Here is an 18,450-nt window from a genome sequence, read left to right as displayed (position 1 = left end):
TGCTGGAAGCAGGTATCTGGGATTTATTTATCTTCTATAATTGAAACTTTGTAGCCTTGAGTGGAGCCCAGGGCCAGGCGGGAAGCTTGGTTTCCTCCATCACCAGGGGCAACCCAAGCCTCCTGGTCACTCCAGCTCCGTGGCCGCCGCCATCTTAGTTGGGTTAATTTGCATACTCGCTCCTGATTGGCTGGTGGGCGTGGCTTGTGGATGTGGCTTGAGCATAGTGGGGGACAGTTACTTTGCATGTTTCTCTTTTATTATATAGGATTATAAGGTGTCCCTAAAAGTGTATACACACATTTTGAATCATTATAAAGGAAATGTTTATTAAAATACATTTCATTTTTAAAATTGAACTATCAGCCATTAAAGTTTGTGTACATTTTTTTGGTACAGCCTGTGTTTCTTTGACTGCATCTATCTTTTACCCCATATGTAGTGATAGTGATGTATCACATTCATTAGTCTAGTGTGCATTCTCTCCCCTTTATTATCACTCCAAAATAAGAAGAGAAGATTATGCAAGCATCTAGGTCCCAGTGCATCTATGGAAATCTATGTGAAATTTGTATATTCTCAATACCATTTGGTAAGAATTAGAGATTCACTAAGATTTATACAGGAATCAGAGGTCAGTATAACTGAAATGGAAATCTGTCATTTTTCCCTATTTCAGCACTTTCTTTCTGCTTAGAAACAAAAAGAACCATCTGAAAAATTACTGAGGGTCATCGTTTACATCTAGGGCTTACATCCTTTTCAGGTTTCAAAAGCAATATTAAAAAAAAGAAGGCTCTCTTACCCTTTGAGATAGCATGGAGGGCCCTGTAGAGTATTATGCTAAGCAAAATAAGCCATTTAGAGAAAGAAAAGTATCACACAATCTCACTCATATGTGGAATCTAATAAACAAAATAAACTGATGAACAAAATAGATCTAGAGACATAGAAGCATCAAACAGACTGTCAAATCTCAGAGGGAAGGTGGAGGTGGGAAGGTGGGTGGGAAGAGATCAACCAAAGAACTTGTATGCATATATGCATAATCCATGGACAAAGATGAAAGGATGGTGAAGGCCTGGGACAGGGACAAGGTAAGGCAAGAAGGGGTCAGTGAGGGAAAAAAAAGGGGGATATATGTAATACTTTCAATAATATAGATTTAATTAAAATTTTTAAATCTCACACTAAAACTTTATTGTGCAGGGAAAATGTAATTTATTTATTTTGTTTATAACTGATTTGACCTTCTTCTTGAGTTCCCCACCCTCTGGTTGGGGGGGGGGGGCGCTAAAAATTAACTTAATGTTCTATCCAGTTTAAACCTTTGTCTGATCTAAGAAATTAAAGTCTCTTTAGGGAGTGTTCAGTTTCTCCTGGTAAAATAGCTTAGTCTCTAGGACAGCATCCCATACTCTCTGCTTCTCTTCTAGTTGAAGTCTAGTTATATAGGCAAAGAAATAATGGCTTATGTGGCCTCATTGCAGAGGGAATATTGGGAACCTTGCATGTTAGATCTCTGACTCCTCTGGTCTCTGTGGTTATATCTCTTGCACACATGGTTGCATATTGCTGTACTGTCATTCAGAGCCAAAGATGTGGCTAATGTAACTCATGATCCCCATCTCTGGCTTTTTCAAAGATGGTGCTTTTCTTGACTAAGTCAAAGTCACCTCAATTTGCACAAGCAGTTTATTCTTCATTCTCTCCATTTAACCAACTGGCCCGGCAGTTTAGGCCCAGCCTGTGCTGCTGGGCTACCTTTTCCTGCCCTGAGGGAGGGGGGCGGTCCATAAGCAGTGCTTATGACTCTTAATCTAGTATCTAAACTAGACAAGTATAAGGTATCTCAGTAAAACCAAACGTGAGGAGTTCAGTTTGCAGAAGTTAATGCACAGAAAGCCTAAGAGAGTATTGCTTTTATATGAGTTGTAAGTGGGGAATGAGGAAGAGCCACCTCTGCTCTCAGGGTTATCCTCACTATTTTAAGATACTAATTGGGACCCATAATTTGGCTGTCATTTATTTAGTAAATAATACCCAGATCCTTGTCATAATATTTATCTAAAAATCATTTTCACTAACTAATAATTGAAATGGAAAAAATAATTAATAAGGTTTTGAAAGATAAACTTAATTGACAAATTGGTTTAAAAAACATATAATTGAATATTACCCAATTGTTATAATCATAGAATCTGTATCATGCATACATGAGGCTGGGTGGAGGTGGGTAAAGAGGGGGCAGAAATGGGGGACATCTGTAATAGTGTCAACAATAAATAAAAAAATAAACATTTATATGAAAGCAAAACAATTTCTAGACTTTAGAGCAAGTGTGAAAATCATTAAACAATCAACTACATAGATTATGTTCTTGTATTTTACTATAATTATTTTTTAATGAAATAACGAAAATAACATTAAAATTATAACTAATCTGTATAAGTATAGATTGACTTGTGGCTGGTCTTTGATAATGCTATGCTTATCTCTAAGGATACTTAGAAGTCTCCTACTCACCCTTGACCAAGGCATCAATACAATGTACTAGCTAATGGTTTAAAATGTGTGCATAGTCAGATTTAGAAAGTTGTAAGATGAATATCCTCCTTTGCATTATTTTATAACATTTTAATTTTCCTCCACATCAGCACCCCCTACACATACCTGTTTAAGTGATCTAGATCAATGAAGGTTGGGTCTTATACTGTGAAAGGCATATTAATAATTTTCAATATAGAATATTGCAAGGGCAGGAAGAAGGGATGACTTTCTTATTCCTATAACAGGGAAGGTATATATATATATATATATATATATATATATATATATATATATATATATATATTATTGTTTTTAAGTAAGGGAGGTGATATACACCTCTTGTTATCCAACTACCCCTCCTCATTCTAGTCACATCCTTCCAAATAATTGCAAACATCAGTAACCTTTAGTTTTCAAGATCTGCAAAGACAAAATTAATTGTGCTCAGAGACAAATCCACTGGAGTATCAGTTGCTGTTTAAAAGCAGGAAAAATTAATTGGGGAGAAACATTACTTATACATTTTCTTCTCTCCTCTCTTCCTCTTCCTCCTTTCTCTAGATGGAGAATTAGGGCTAGTATTAGGGTTAGGGAGTTGAATGGAGGTTACCATAAAATGATTAGCATTTACAGAGGGCTCATGGAATCGTAGAAGTGATCCAGGTTTCAGGGAGCAAGAAAAGAGTATACAGATGACGGCATCTGGCCCTGAGGATCTTGTAATCTTGGATATGAGACACAGACTGACAATTAAGACATTACAGTTCCTAGATACAAGGGTTTTAAACAAAAGTAAAAATGCATTGAAGGTGCAACTTGAGAAAATCCTGAGCTCACCTCTTTCATGGACACAACAAATCTACAGCTACATATGAAACAATTTCCTCTATAAAAACCTTAAAAACTAGCCCAGTAACTTGTACACATTGGGTAAACAAGAAAAAAATCCACATTGAAGCAGGTAGCAGAGGTTGAGACCCAATCTCACCATACACCCCACCCCCAGCCTGGTGACTCACAATTGGGAGGGAACAGTAAACATGGAGCCTCTCTCTGAGGAGTGAAGAGTTTGAACCCCACATCAGGCACATCAATTTCTAAGACCTGCACCTAAGAGATATGTCCCCAAAACATCTAACTTTGAAAACCTACAGAGCTTGTATTCTAAAGACCCACAAGTTTATAACAAACTGGGAAATGGCTCCTAAAGGGCTCTCAAGCTTAGACTCACCCACCTGAGGGCCCAGCACAGAAGCAGCTGATGGCAGGACATCTTGACATCATGTAAAAGTGACTCATTTGCTAATCTTAAAGTGTCCACTTGAGGAATAAACATCTAACTTAATACATATCTAGGGGCCTGCTGGTATACTCCCAGTGATGGAGGCTGGCATGTGCCATCTTTATGCTCCCCCTCTGCCTTGCTCAAGCTGGTGGGCATCATCTTCGTGCTCTCCTTCTGCCTCACTCCAGAGTACCAGTATCTCCCAGAAGATAGCTTTACTGGTGTCTGGTACTCTAGTTCTTATATCTGGTGTTCTGGAGCGTTGGCCTAAGGGGCAGGCTTCAGGTTGGGCACACATTTAGAGGCCTACAGAGGTGTTTCCAGGGAACATGGGCCAGTGGATACCATATTTGTGCTCTCCGCCTGCCTTGCAACTTGCAGTATGTTTCAAAAAACAGCTTATATGCTCATCTGGAGCCCTGAATTTTGTGACTGTTGCCTAGGGAACACCTCCAGATCTCCTAGCTCTGGTGGGCAGCAGAGCTTACACTTGCAGTCCTATTTGCACACTCTAAAAGCTACTGCCTGAGAATCTGACTTCCAATCAGCCTGAATCTAGGTGCTAAGATCATCCCCTTTGGGACACTGATAGGTTTTGGCACACCCTCAGCTACTTGAAGTTATTAAAAATAAAATAAGCTGTTTTGGTCGAACACAAAGGTTAGATAGAAAACCAAGAACCAGGAAAGAATTGAATGATAAAATTCACTTTCTACATGAGGCCACTCCTTCAAGACTGGGAGAGATGGCTGTTTTATCGAAAGCATAGTAACCAACACACAGAGTCAAGCAAAATGAAGAAACAAAAGAATTTGTTTCAGATAAAACTGAATATACATTTTTCCAAAGGAAACATCCAAATGGCTAATAGGTACATGAAAACATATTCAACATCAGTGATCATCAGGGAAATGCAAATCAGAACCACAATTATATATCATACCTCACACCTATGAGAAGGCAACATTAAGAAGAAAATATATAGCAAGTGTTATTGAGGATGCCGAGAAAAGGGAACCCTTGTGCATTGTGGGTGGGAATGTAAATTGTTACAGCCACTATGGAAACAGTATAAAGGTCCTCAAAATATTAAAAATAGATCTACTGTATGATTCAGAATCCCGTCCTATATAATAAAAGCCTAAGATGCAAATTGTCCCCTCGACCGGGAGTTCAGCTGGGAGTTCCACTGCTCAACCAGTCACTATGACATGCACTGACCACCAGGGGGCAGACTCTCTGGCTGGTAAGTTAGCTTGCTGTGGGTGCTGGTGGGCTGGACTGGAAAGTGAGGTGTGAGGTGAGAGCCATCAGGAAGCTCTAAGGGTTTGGCCTGAGCCCGGGGAGGAGGCAGGCGGGGGCAGGAGCCAAGAGGCACAGGGTGGCACAGGAGGCTGCTATGCATGATCCAAGAGACCCGTTGACTGTGCAGCCCTCCGCAGCCTGTGGCATTCTCAGTACTCAATTTATAATCTTCAGAGATGCTTCTTTTTATTTGTTAAGTTTCACTAACTACTCCAGGAGAGTGGGTAGCACCATTATGGGGGCAGGCCAGGCACACCTGCCCTAGGCCAAGGGGTGGCCTCAGGCTCCTGGGACACAGCAGAGAGGGGGTTGTGTCTGAGTTAGAAAAACCAAGTCCAGAACTTGAAAGGAAGCAAGAGGCAATGAGGGGAAGAAGGTGACAGCTGCCCAGGGTCCTAGAAAAACTGCTGGGTGGGGGCAGCCAAGGAGCCTGGTGCCCCACAGGATGGGCTCCACGTCCCTTCCTCCTCCTCCCATGACCCATCACCCCAGCTTTCCTCCGAGGCCCCGCCTGGGCTCACCCCACACAGATCCACACTGATGCATGGCCCCACACAACCCTGCCCCCACAACCCAGCCCCGCCCTGCACAGCCTTTGGGGAGCTCTGCCCCCAGAGTAGAAAGGGGGAGGCTGCAGACAGGAGGTTTCAGGAGGAGGGGGCAGAGCAGGGCCCACCAAGTTAGATGGAGGGGAGGGAGGGAGAGAGATGCCCCACAGGACTAGGTACAGAGATGGGTGGGGAAGGAGGGCTGTGCAGAAGTGTGGCCCTTGGTTGAAGTAGAAACCCTGACCCCATTTTACAGACCCCAGCAGAGTGTGTGAGTGTGGGGATGCAAAGACAAAAGAGGCTGTGAGGGGACTGGATGGATGGAGAGCAGCGATGTTTGATTCATGGCCTATTTATTTTTATTTTTGTTAATATATTTTTATTGACTTCAGAGAGGAAGGCAGAGGGAGAGAGAGATAGAAACATCAGTAATAAGAGAGAATCATTGATTAGCTGCTTCCCGCATGCCCCCTACTGGGGATTGAGCCTGCAACCCAGGAATGTGCCCTTGACCTGAATCGAACACAGGATCCTTCAGTCCACCGACTGTGGCTCTATCCACTGAGCAAAACCATCTAGCGCAACCCATGGCCTATTTAAAACCACTACAATAGGCTGAGCAGGGGTCTTACCATGATGGTGTTATCTGATAATGAGGGTGTCTCTCCTTATGTTGGGGTAATTGGAACTGCAGTGAAATACACACCCATGGAGCCTGCAAAGGGTTTCCACACACGCTATACAATTTACTTCGTGTGGCAGCTGAAGAGGGTGAGCAGAGCCTTGGAAGGACATGAGGTCTCCAAGACCAGGGGCTGGAGGGAAGGTGCATGCTAAGCATTCCGCACCGTGAGTTACAATCTATATATATAAAAGCCGAATATGCTAAGTGTCTGATCAAGCGGTCGACTGACAGGTTGTTATGATGTGTACTGACTACCAGGAGAAGATTCTCAGACTGGTAGGTTAGCTTGCTGCTGGGGTCCTGCTGATCAGGACTGGGGTGAGATGGGGCTGGACATGCCCTGGAGCCCTCCCGTGGTCCCTCCCGTGGTCCCTCCCGTGGCCCCTCCCTGGCCACCATCCCTGATCAGCCCCGATTGGGACTGAGTGAGATGGCCCTGATCGACCCCGATCACCAGCCAGGCGGAGGGATCCTACCTGTGCAGGAATTCATGCACCGGGCCTCTAGTTTCTGTATATAAGCCCAAAGGAAATAAAAAAACACTTCCTTGTTGACTGCATTCTTTCTATATGGAGATTCTGGAACCATGTCTGGAAGTAAGACTTGTATAACTGGAGCTGACAGTAGAGATTTTAGTTTGAAATTATCCTAGAAAGAATTAGTTCCAACTCTACTGGAAAGGACTGAAAAATAAAAATTCTCTTATGATCAGCATAAGAATTCCAAACAATATCAAAAATATGCAGACGTCCATAATAGTGCATACTGTGACATCTGGGGAAATGCTGTGGAGTGGGGGCTGGAATGGCCTAACTGCAAATTTCCTTTCTTATTGTGTTCTCATAGGTAAGGTTCTCTAGCCAAACAACTCTCCCTATCACGGAGATCAAGATAGTACCTGCTTATCCCTGAGCAGCATGTTTCAGTTCCTTGCCAGCCAGAGGAATTACTCAAACAAGTTAATTACTCCTTTTACTAGAACCAAGGATCATCCCATTATCTTGTTACTACAATGCCTGCCTCCTAGATTCTAGGACCTAGAGCACCTGCTTGTTTACTCTGTCCCTGATTGTAACCCTAGTGTGGCCTTTGTGGCGTGTTGTGAATATATGTGACTAATAAACTGTCAGTCTCATCTGTTGAGTATCAGTGTCATATGTTCAGTCATCCCCATAAACCTAGGGAGTGAATCTTTCCCTCATCAATGGGGCAAGTAAAACACTTGGCACATGAACAACGTGGCCCAACATGACCAATAACACCTGGCCAGCTTTCACTGCTCTTGGCTAATTGGTCCTGTGATACAGCAAAGTGATCACATGCCAGACAGTAATTGTCACACTGGATGCCATGGTCCACAAATAGCCCTATCTGTATATGTTTACAAACTCTTGGGCCATTGCCTCAAAATTGTCCTTTTTGGAGGTAGCAAATTCTGGGAAGCTCTTGCCTCAAAGATACCCAAAATATAAATCAAGGTTGCACATGTCTCTACATATTTTAAAGCCACAAATATAAAGCCTCATAGGACACTCCTTATGCCTTTTGGAATTCCAGGCATTACTGATAGTGACAAAAGGACTAATTTCACTTTTCAGAATATACAATGTTGGGCTCTTGAAGAAGATATTCAATGGAACTTCCACCTCCCCTATGGATCCCAGGCAGCTGGTTTAATTGGGAAGCATATGAGGCTTCTCAAAGGATTCCTATTTATGTTTTAAAAATGTCAAATGGACCAAATGCTGGTTATTTACTTCCACAGGCATTAATTAATCTAAATGTGTACCCCTTGGAACATATACTCCCTATAACAATGCCACACAAGTTCCTCAATATACTTCATTGACAATAAAGGGGGCCAGTTCTAAAGTTTATGTTTGTTTTTCTGTTTGTTTTTTTTTACAACAACCTTCCATGTGGCCCTCTTCCTCCTAGTCAAGTAGCTACTTTGCTTCCTAGGGAGGCATTTCTCCTACTTCCTAGAATTATCCGTCATCATCAAGGTTTAAATTGATGTCAAGGCATCAAGGGTCAATTGTGGTGTAAGGCATAAAAATAAGGCTTAACGTGTTGTGTGCCTTGACAACTTGGGAAAACTAGAAGGTCCTCAAATTGCCTAACTGGATGTTCCCCTCCCCATTGTAGTCACATTGATAAGGTACCCTAGTCAAACAACCCTCTTCATCACAGAGACCAGGCACAGTGCCTGCTTATGTAAGTTTCAGTTCCCAACCAGCCAACATAATTATTTACACAAACCATATCCTTCCATAAGAACCAGAGGGCATCTCAGCCTCTTGTTACTGCAAAGCCTGCCTTCCACAGCCCCTGCTGGTTCACTCTGTTCCTAACTGAAACTTCTGTGTGGCCCTATATGCATGGTATATTCTTCTCCCAGGTTTCAAATATATGTGACTAATAAACTACTATTAGTCTTGACTGTCTAGTATTTATCATATATCTGATCATCCCTATAGCTATAGGGTAGGACTCTCTCCCTTACCAAGAAGGTGACAAACATTGACCACTCTAAAGTCAAGGAAGTAGACAATAGTTTTTTATATATAAAGTAAAAACAAAATGGGCCAAAAAATTTTTCTGAAAAAATAACAAGGAACAGATATTAAAATGTATTATGTAGGCACAGTAAATGAAATTGTTTGGTACTGGCACATGAATAGACAGATCAATAAAACAGAAAAGAGTACAAAATTAGACCCAAGTAAATATAGGAATTTAGTATATGATAAAGGTATTTTTTAAATGAGGAAAAGATCAATTTTTCAGTAAATGATGTTAGGACAATTGGTGATTTGTTTTTGAGGGGAAAACTATAAACTTGGATTAAATTACTTACTTAAAGATAAATGCCAGATGGCTAAAAGATTTAAACATAAAGAATAGATTTGGAAAATGTTTCTTAGAAGAAAACATGGGAAAATGTTTATATCTATGAAATAGAAGAAGCCTGCCTAAAGCAAGACACAGGACCCAGAAACTTCAAAGAAAAATAATGATAAATTTAGCGACATGAAAAATTTACAAATTTTCTCAACAAAAAACACCTCAGAAAAGTCCAAAGGTAAATAGAAATGCAAAATACATTCACAAAACATGACAAAGGAAGAGCTAGGTTTCCTAAGATAGAAAGAACTCTTCCAAATCCTTCCAAATTAAAAAAAAAAAAAGATAAACCAATATAAGAATGAGCAAAGTGCACAAACAGGCCATATATATATATATATATACACATATATATATATGACTTGTAAATATGAAAAGATTATTAATCTCACCCATAATTTTAAAAGTCTAGATGTAAACAAGTATGCGATATTATTTTACTTATCAGTTTGCTAAAGATCCAACTATTTAACCACATATAAAAGAATAGTCACTTACACAGAGTATAGAAACTTATGAGCCAATACTGACTCTCATATATTATTGGTTGAAGGGTATATTGATGGAATTAGTTTGGAAAGCAATTAAGAACATTTATCAATGTAAAAAATGCACCTATCTATTGATCCATTAACTATATTACTTAGAATTTATCCTGTAGATATAACATGCTAAAATATATGCACATCCACACAGAAGAATATTTATTGCAGGTCGGTTTATAACAGCAAAAGAGTAGGAACACTCATGCATTCATTCAGGTAAATACTTAAATAAATTCTGTACAACATTAAGCCATTCAAAAATGTGGCAAATTTATATGTACCTATAAAAAGTTTCTGAGATATATGGTTAACTGTACAAGAGCAGAATACAGAACAGTGTGAATACTATGCTCTCATTTGTGTAAAAGAAATATAGATAAACAGATATGACTTTTATATGAAAGTATGCAAAAGACACTGTTAATAGTGAATGCTTCTAGGGAAAGTATCTGGGTGTCCTGGGTAGTAGGGATATATCTCTTATATTATATATTCTTTTGCCTTGTTTAACAATTTTACCATGTGTATGTTACTTTTTTAATAGAAGAATGTTGTCAATTAAGAAAAATGAAAAAGTAATGGGACATTTGGATTGAGAATCAGACAGAAAACATTCCTTTTAGTATGTACATTATCTGAAAAGAAAATAAATTTTCAAGTGTCATCTTGAAACAGCAGAGGAAGGGTGTGGTTTAAAAGTTTGTAGCCAGCAATGGGTGGCAAATGGAAATGGCATTGATGCCATTATTATTAACTGAAGATGTGTAGGATATCATTGGTGCACTCTTTGTTTAGAGTGATGCTTTTGTTATTTTTTTAACTGCTGAAGAATAATTGACAAATATAATTGTATATATTAAAGTGATGATCTGATAAGTATATATATATTGTGGAATAATTATCAAGATTAAGATAATTAACATACCCACCACCTCATCCCATCTCACCTAATTACTGCCTTTGTTGTTTACATACTGTTTAAGAGCTTTTCTCAGTTCAGATTTTTGTACCCCAACACCACTTTCTCATGTATTTTTCCCAATATTTAAATAATTTTTGGTGTTCTGATTAAAAAACAATACGCATTCATTATAAAACATTGAGATAACATAGAAAGTATAAAGAATATGTTAAAAGTGTCTATGAACCTGTTATCTGGACAGAATCACTATTATATTTTGGTGTCTATCCTAGAATTATACGTATGTATTAGTAAATGTTGTAATGAATGCTATAAATTGTACATTTTACCATGTTACATTATACATATTAATTTAAACCAGCTTTCCCAACAAATATTAAAAAAGAAACATTTCTATGCTAACTAGTAAGGGTATATATATATATATATATATATATATATATATATATATATCCCTAATATACAAATAGACCGACTGACGGAACAACCAGACAACCAACCAGTCTCTATGATGTGCGCTGACCACCAGGGGGCACGTGTGGAACATGGAAGGCATTGGCTGTGGCAGGATGGTGGACAGGTGAGACCGAACACCAGACCAAGGTGGGGCGCCGGTCACTGTCATCGGGGCTAACCTCTGGTGTTTACTAAAAATTCATTGCTCCTGTGTGCCACAGTCCTGCCCAGCACTCATACCCACTGTCCAGTGCCCAGAGCTGACTCCGATTGCTCGGTGTTGTCAGTGGGTGCTTGAGGCGGCTGCTGGCCCCGATCACCCCTCAGGGCTTCTCCACCTCCCCCTGCTCCTGAGGAGCGATTGGGGCAGGCAACCACCATTTGCACCCACAGCCAGCACCCAGCACCTGTCCCAATTGCTTGGCGCCATCAGAGGGTGCAAGCAGCAGCTGACAGCCCGATTGCCCATGAGGGCTTCTCCACCTCCCCCTGCTCCTGAGGGGTGATTGGGGCAGCAGCCGCTGCTCACACCCACTGACAGCACCCATCCCGCTCATACCCATTGCCGGCACTGGCCCCAATCGCTCCATGCCATCAGCGGGTGTGATCAGGGCCAGTGCCTTCAGCGCAGGCGTGGCGGCAGGAGCAGGGCTGCTGGCAGACTGGGGACCAGGAGCTGCATCAGGAAGGGCCAGGCAGGGGCGCAGAGGATGGGCCGAGACCCACCCTTGTGCCCACAACAGCCTTGTGGCTCACAGTTCCTTTCAAGGTTTATGAATTCATGAACTGGGCCCCTAGTCATATATAAAATATATATATATATTAGAGGCCCAGTGCACAAAATTCATGCACTGGGGGGAGGGTCCCTCAGCCCAGCCTGCCCCCTCTCACAGTCCAGGAGCCCTCAGGGGATGTCCTACTGACAGCTCCCCCCTGGGGAGCGGGCCTAAGCTGCAGTCTGGCCGTGGTGGCTCAGAGCAGGAACAACTGAACAACCAAATGGCTGGGGCTGGCAGCTGCTGCTCACACCCTCTGATGGCACGTACGTGTGTGTGTGTGTGTGTGTGTGTGTGTGTGTGTGTGTGTCCACTGGGGGCCTCCCCCAGCCAAGCTGTGGAGGCTCAGAGCAGGCGCCAGGCCGTGCCTGTGGGTTGTTTTCTCAGGCTCAGGGCTGGGCCTAGCCCCTCCTCCTGAGCTGGTTGTAACCATTATGGAGTCCTGATCTCATTTGCATATTACTTCTTTATATATATAGATCATGTGGAATGAATATAATGTGAACTGTAGTGAAGTTTTATAGTTTATTTACCCAATTTATTATTTGTTGATATAAATAAGGGTTTGATTCTTTAAACAGTATTAATGATTCTCTCTCATCATTGGTTTCTATCTCTCTCTCTCTTCCATCCTCTCTGAAATCAATAAAAATATATTTTTTAAAAAAAGAAACATATAGCAAGTGGTACACACACACACACACACACACACACACATTAATATCATGTATATACAGAGAAGATGTTGATATAACTACCATAATAGCATCTTCCTTACAGGGTGGTTTTGAGGATTAAATGAGAATAAGTGTTTTCAAATGCCTAGTGCAACTATTGGCAGAAAGTAGGATGTTAGTAGGCTCAGTATATATTTAATGGAATATACGCTATAGAAATAGTTGAAATTGCAGTGGTCTAGATTGGGCAAGGTTTGTTTATAGACAAGGTTGGACCCATTTTTAACCCTGTTGGATGACCAGGATGACCATAACACAGAGATACTATTTTTAGAAGGTGTGGTGGGAAGAGGTGTGTGTGTGTGTGTGTGTGTAGGGTGGAGGTGAAATTAGAAAGGGGGGAAATATGGATGTGAACCAAGACTGATATATACCATGTAAGTGAACAAATCCCTGGTGCAATTATATTAACATGCAAATAAAGAGCAAATCTAAGGATCTCTATCTTATCAAAATAAAAAAAGAGATTCCTTATTTGTTAACTGTCCTGAATCCAGCACTGATACCTGTACCCAATCATATTCTATTAATGGCAGGGGGTAAAAGGAGGCTGCAAACTCCTGTTAGGTAACTAAGCATTTTCAAACCTGCAAAATTCAAGGTGAGTGCTGTAGCATCCATAGGACTGGAGATACCAGGGATGAAATTCACAGAGAGCTTCATATTTTCGTTTCCCAAAGTGATGTTAAGCCTCAGCAAATCTTCAGGAAACCCTGCATTTGGCATCTCCAGCTGTGCTTTGTTTCTATCTGCAAGTTGCAAGCAAGCACCCTATGGTGAGTCTGCCTCTGTGGGATGAGACCCAGAAGAAGAAAAAGGGAAGACTCTTTATATGTAAAGCTTTTCAAAATGGAGACAATGTAAAGGATCCAGTGGAGTCAATGAATTATAACATCACTTCTGTATTACAGTCACCATATTGTAATTCTGACTAACCAAATGAGATCTTGGTTTGCTTGGTTACTGACTGCTGAGATTGGGGGATGGATGGAAATTGAGCTAGTGTGATACCATAAATGCCAAAGAGCAGCACACTAGATGCCTGGGAGTGGAGAAACAGAAATTTGTATTTTATTTTGATGTGCACTTATGAATAATTGGCACGAAAGTGGGAAGAGGGAAACTGGAACTAGGACTCCATTATTTTTCAAATTCATGTGAAATAAAAACAGTTGATATTATAATGTGAAAATGTAGAATGTTATGCCCTCTCATTCATTATTTCAGCTCTGTCCTGGTCCCCTGACTTGTCTTAACCTGGCCCTTTCTCATCATCCAGCTGAGCATGTCATCCCCTACTTGAAAATCTTCAATGACTCTTCATTAACTATGGGAAAGAACATAATAATCTCAGCAGGTATTTTGTGATCTGACCCCATAGATATCGCCAGCTTTCTCTCTCTGAAACTGTCTCCACTCGTATATTTATGCTTCACAAATATCAAATGCTTGTAATTTCCTGCACATACTCTATTAATGGCATGCCCTCATATCTTCATACATGCTCTTCCTTTTCTACAATGCTGTTTTTGCACCATTCTGCCTGGTAATCTCCCACTTCACCTACCACAATCCAATAGCTTTTCATCCACCCTGAAATTTCCTTCAACAGTTACTTGAACATATTTTAATTGCTGCATTTATTACAATGCATTGGAAATTGTTTACTTTATATGCCTTCCACAACACACTGCAAGTTCCTTCAGGACAGGGACTTCTTTGGAAACAAGAGAACCTAGTATATAATAAACATTAAGTATATGTGTGGTCAATATAGGGTAGATTATTGTTTCCCTTAATGAGTACAAGAGCTATAAGAAGATAGAATCTGAGTAGCAACTTCTATGACCTGGTTATTTTCATACCCACCTTCCCAGGTAATCACTTAGATTGCAACACTTTTTAAAATATACATATTTTTATTGATTTTCAGAGAGGAAGGGAGAGGGAGAGATAGAAACATCCCAAAATATTGTATTGTGCATTTAAGTGGATGAATCATATATATACATATATGAATTATTAATATGGTTGAATTAATATATTTCATATTTGTTATTGTTTTCTATTAGCTGCCCTTGTTCTTTGTTCCTATCTTTGTCTTCCATTTCTTTTTTGCCTTTGTGGTTTTAATTGAGCACTTTGTATGATTCAATTTTCCCTTCTTTCTTAGCATATTAGTTATACTTCTTCCCTTTACTTTCTTTAGTGGTTGCCTAGAGTTTGTAATACACACTTACACCAAACCCAAGTCCACTTTCATATATATATATAGATTTCAAAGAGGAAGGGTGAGGGAGGGAGAGAGATAGAAACATCAATGATGAGAGAGAATCATTGATCGGCTGCCTCCTTCACACCCCCTACTGGGGATTGAGCTGGCTACCTGGGCATATGCCCTTGACCAGAATCAAACCCTGGGCCCTTCAGTCTGCAGGTTGATGCTCTATCCACTGAGCCAAACCGGATAGAGCAACACTTTTTTTTTTTTTTTTTTTTTTTTTTTTTTTACAATTGGTGGATTGTTTATGTTTTCTAAAACCTTTGGAACGCTTCAATCTGTTGATCAGACAATGTGTATTGAGTGCTACAGAAGGCCTATATGGCATAGTTAAGACCTTTGAGAAATTTGTAATCTGGTTCAGAAAATGAAGAGATTACTTGCTCACCTCCTGGATTTGTATATGGATCGTGGTGATCCACCATTCCAGATTGCCTGTAACTGTCCCAATTTTAAGAATGAAAGTCCCATGTCCTTGGAAGCCCCTCAGTACTGCACAAACCAGAGGGTTGGTCATCTTAAGAGATACTTAATAGCACATCTTCTGTTTCCTTATCTCTAATATAAACCAGAGCAATAGCAAAAATGTGTATGTGAGTATTATTGAAATTAATTGTGTCCACACAGTGCTATTCAGGGATGCAAGCAGAAGGGGAAAGAGGGGCTAAAATAAAGACATTTATCTACTCTGAAGATTTGTTTATTTCCTAAAGAAAACTAGTGAGAGGGGTGTTTACTGATATTTTGGTTTCAGGGCCAAGAATTGAAATTTGTCTTGCCAAGGGAGGCCAGTGAGTTTTCTTGGAAAGCCACTGCACCTTGTCTTGGGTAGTTGGAGTTACAGAAGTAATCTCTTTTGCATACATACAGAGAGGCTTGATTGAAGCCAGACATTATTGAGCATGGTCAACTGGGAAGCAGAGGGCTGTTTACCTCACCAGGAATCAATAGATTCATACCTCAGAGAATCACAGTATTGTCCCTCCAAGGGAATTAACAACCCTCCCTTCTCCCATCCGGTACTGGATTATAGGGGGGGCAGGGGAGATAAGTACACGTACAGTAGAAGTCAAATGGCACAGGAGGAAGTGCTGCACAATAGAGGCCTGTCAGTCTAAGCTGGGAAAAAGATAATTCATCAGGGGGTGGGCCCAAATGCAAGCCTGCAAAATATTGGGAACTTAATTGATTACTTTGGAAAAGTTGCTGGTTAAAATCCCAAGAGAGGGACTTCCAAAATGGCGACCAGCAAGAAGGTAGGGAGGGAGAGAGTGTGAGAGCGCAAGGAAGTGATAGAGGAGTGTGTGGACGCGTGTGGTGTGTGTGTATGAGCTAGGGACAGTTAGATTATGCAGGTCTTCTAAGGGGCTACTAAACCGGGCAGTCTTAGGCGGCGGAGTCCCGCTCCCTGCATGGACACTCCTGGGCAGCCAGCACAGACACGGCAACCACGCCATCTTGGGAAACAGAGCTGCTTGAGACTACGATCCTGGCCTCAGCATCACCCAGTCTGATCTCAGACGCATACCGGGACCCTGCAGCCACTGGGGACAGCGACCTGTGAACACAGCTACAGACCTGCGGACACCAAAAGTTCAGAAATCCCCGCAGCAGAACCGTGAGTAACAGAGCCCATCCCCCCTTCCCACAGGCTTGCGGGCAGCACCAGAGTAACTAACTGATAGACCCACCAATTGCCAGGGCCTCAGCGCTCCAGGATCTTTAGCCTGGAAGTGCCCCAGCACCTTGGAACTGATCCTGTGCGCACTGCCAGCTTCTGAGCCCTGGGCTGGAAGCAAAGGCGCGAACCCCAGGAACTGAGCCTAGGCTCACTGCCGGCATCTGAGCCCTGGGCTGGGAGCAATCGCGCGAACACCGGGAATTTGTCCCACATATCACAGGCCCAGGGACCCCGATTCTCTGGGCAGGTGGCAGCACCAAGCACCAGTGACTTGACTGTGTTTCTTTTCACCTGCGCCTGAGATCCTGATTTCCTGTGCATTCATACTAAGAGCCAGTGACTCCAATTCCTGGTGCAAGGGCACACAGGGTCCCTGATTCTCAAGGCAAGGTCGCGCGAAGCAACAGAGACTCTGACACTGGATTCTGGGGAACTCTGACTCCTGGCGCATGCTAGGGGGCTCTGGTTTTCAACACGCTTCAGGGGGGTCCCTGTTTCAGCATGGTGCAGGCAGGGTCCCTGATTCTAAGGGCGCGTATGAGGCCACATTGAGCGCTGACAACACTGACTCTGAGCGAGCCTGGTTCCCACCAACCCACAACAACCACACATCTTAGTGTCAGAGCTCTTCAGTGACACTAGGGTGGTGGGAGGCTCCCACTGCACATGGCCCAGGCCCACGCAACTCGACGTTTGAACCATCGGGAGATAATCAGAATGAAGAGACGAAACAACACCCAGAGGAAAGACAATGAGGAGTCACCAAGAAAGGAAATTAATGAAGTTGAAGCATGCAACATGACAGAAAAAAGAATTCAGAATAATGGTTGTACAATTCATTCACCGGATGGATGAGAAAATCAACAACCTATGCAAGAATCAGGAAGAAATGAAAAGTGATATAGCTACAATCAAAAACACCATGGAAAGTTTCAACAGCAGACTAGAAGAAGCAGAGGAACGAATTAGTGAATTAGAAGATAAGGCAGAGAAACAAGCTCAAACTGAACAGCAACTGGAGAAAAAAATTAAAAAGCAGGATGAGAGCCTAAGGGAGCTTCAGGACAACATGAAACGAAGTAACATACGCATAATAGGGCTGCAAGAAGGACAAGAAGAGCAGCAAGGATTAGAAAATCTATTTGAAGGAATAATGTCAGAAAACTTCCCAGATATGGGGAAGAAAAAAGTTAAACAAGTACAGAGAATCCCAGGCAAGATGAACCCCAAAAGACTCACAACAAGACACGTCATAACAACGATGGCATATGTACAAGACAAAGACAGAATCTTAAAGGCTGCAAGAGAGAAACAGAGAGTTACCTACAAAGGATCCCCCATCAGATTATCAAATGATTTCTCAACAGAAACACATCAGGCCAGAAAAGAAGGGACAGAAATTTACAAAGTGATGCAAAGCAAAGGACTCAATCCAAGAATACTCTATCCAGCAAGGCTAACATTCAAAATTGAAGGGGAAATAAGAAGCTTCACAGACAAAAAAAGGCTAAGGGAGTTTATCACCACCAAGCCAGCAATGCAAGACATGCTAAAGGGACTGGTGTAAAAAGAAGAACTAAAAAGCCCAGAAAGAAAACAGCCACAGAAAAAAAAATAGAAATGGCTACAAACAAGTACCTTTCAATTAGAAGGGACTCGCACAGACTGAAAGTGAAGGGATGGAAAAATATCTTTCAGGCAAATGGAAATGAAAAAAAAAGCTGGGGTAGCAATACTTATATCAGACAAAATAGACCTCAAAGTGTAGGCCA

This window comes from Myotis myotis, unplaced genomic scaffold, assembly GCF_014108235.1.
Source record: "Myotis myotis isolate mMyoMyo1 unplaced genomic scaffold, mMyoMyo1.p scaffold_m19_p_4, whole genome shotgun sequence".
Lineage (NCBI taxonomy): Eukaryota > Metazoa > Chordata > Mammalia > Chiroptera > Vespertilionidae > Myotis > Myotis myotis.
The sequence above is the reverse complement of the archived record's forward strand: the minus strand, read 5'-3'. Positions refer to the sequence as shown.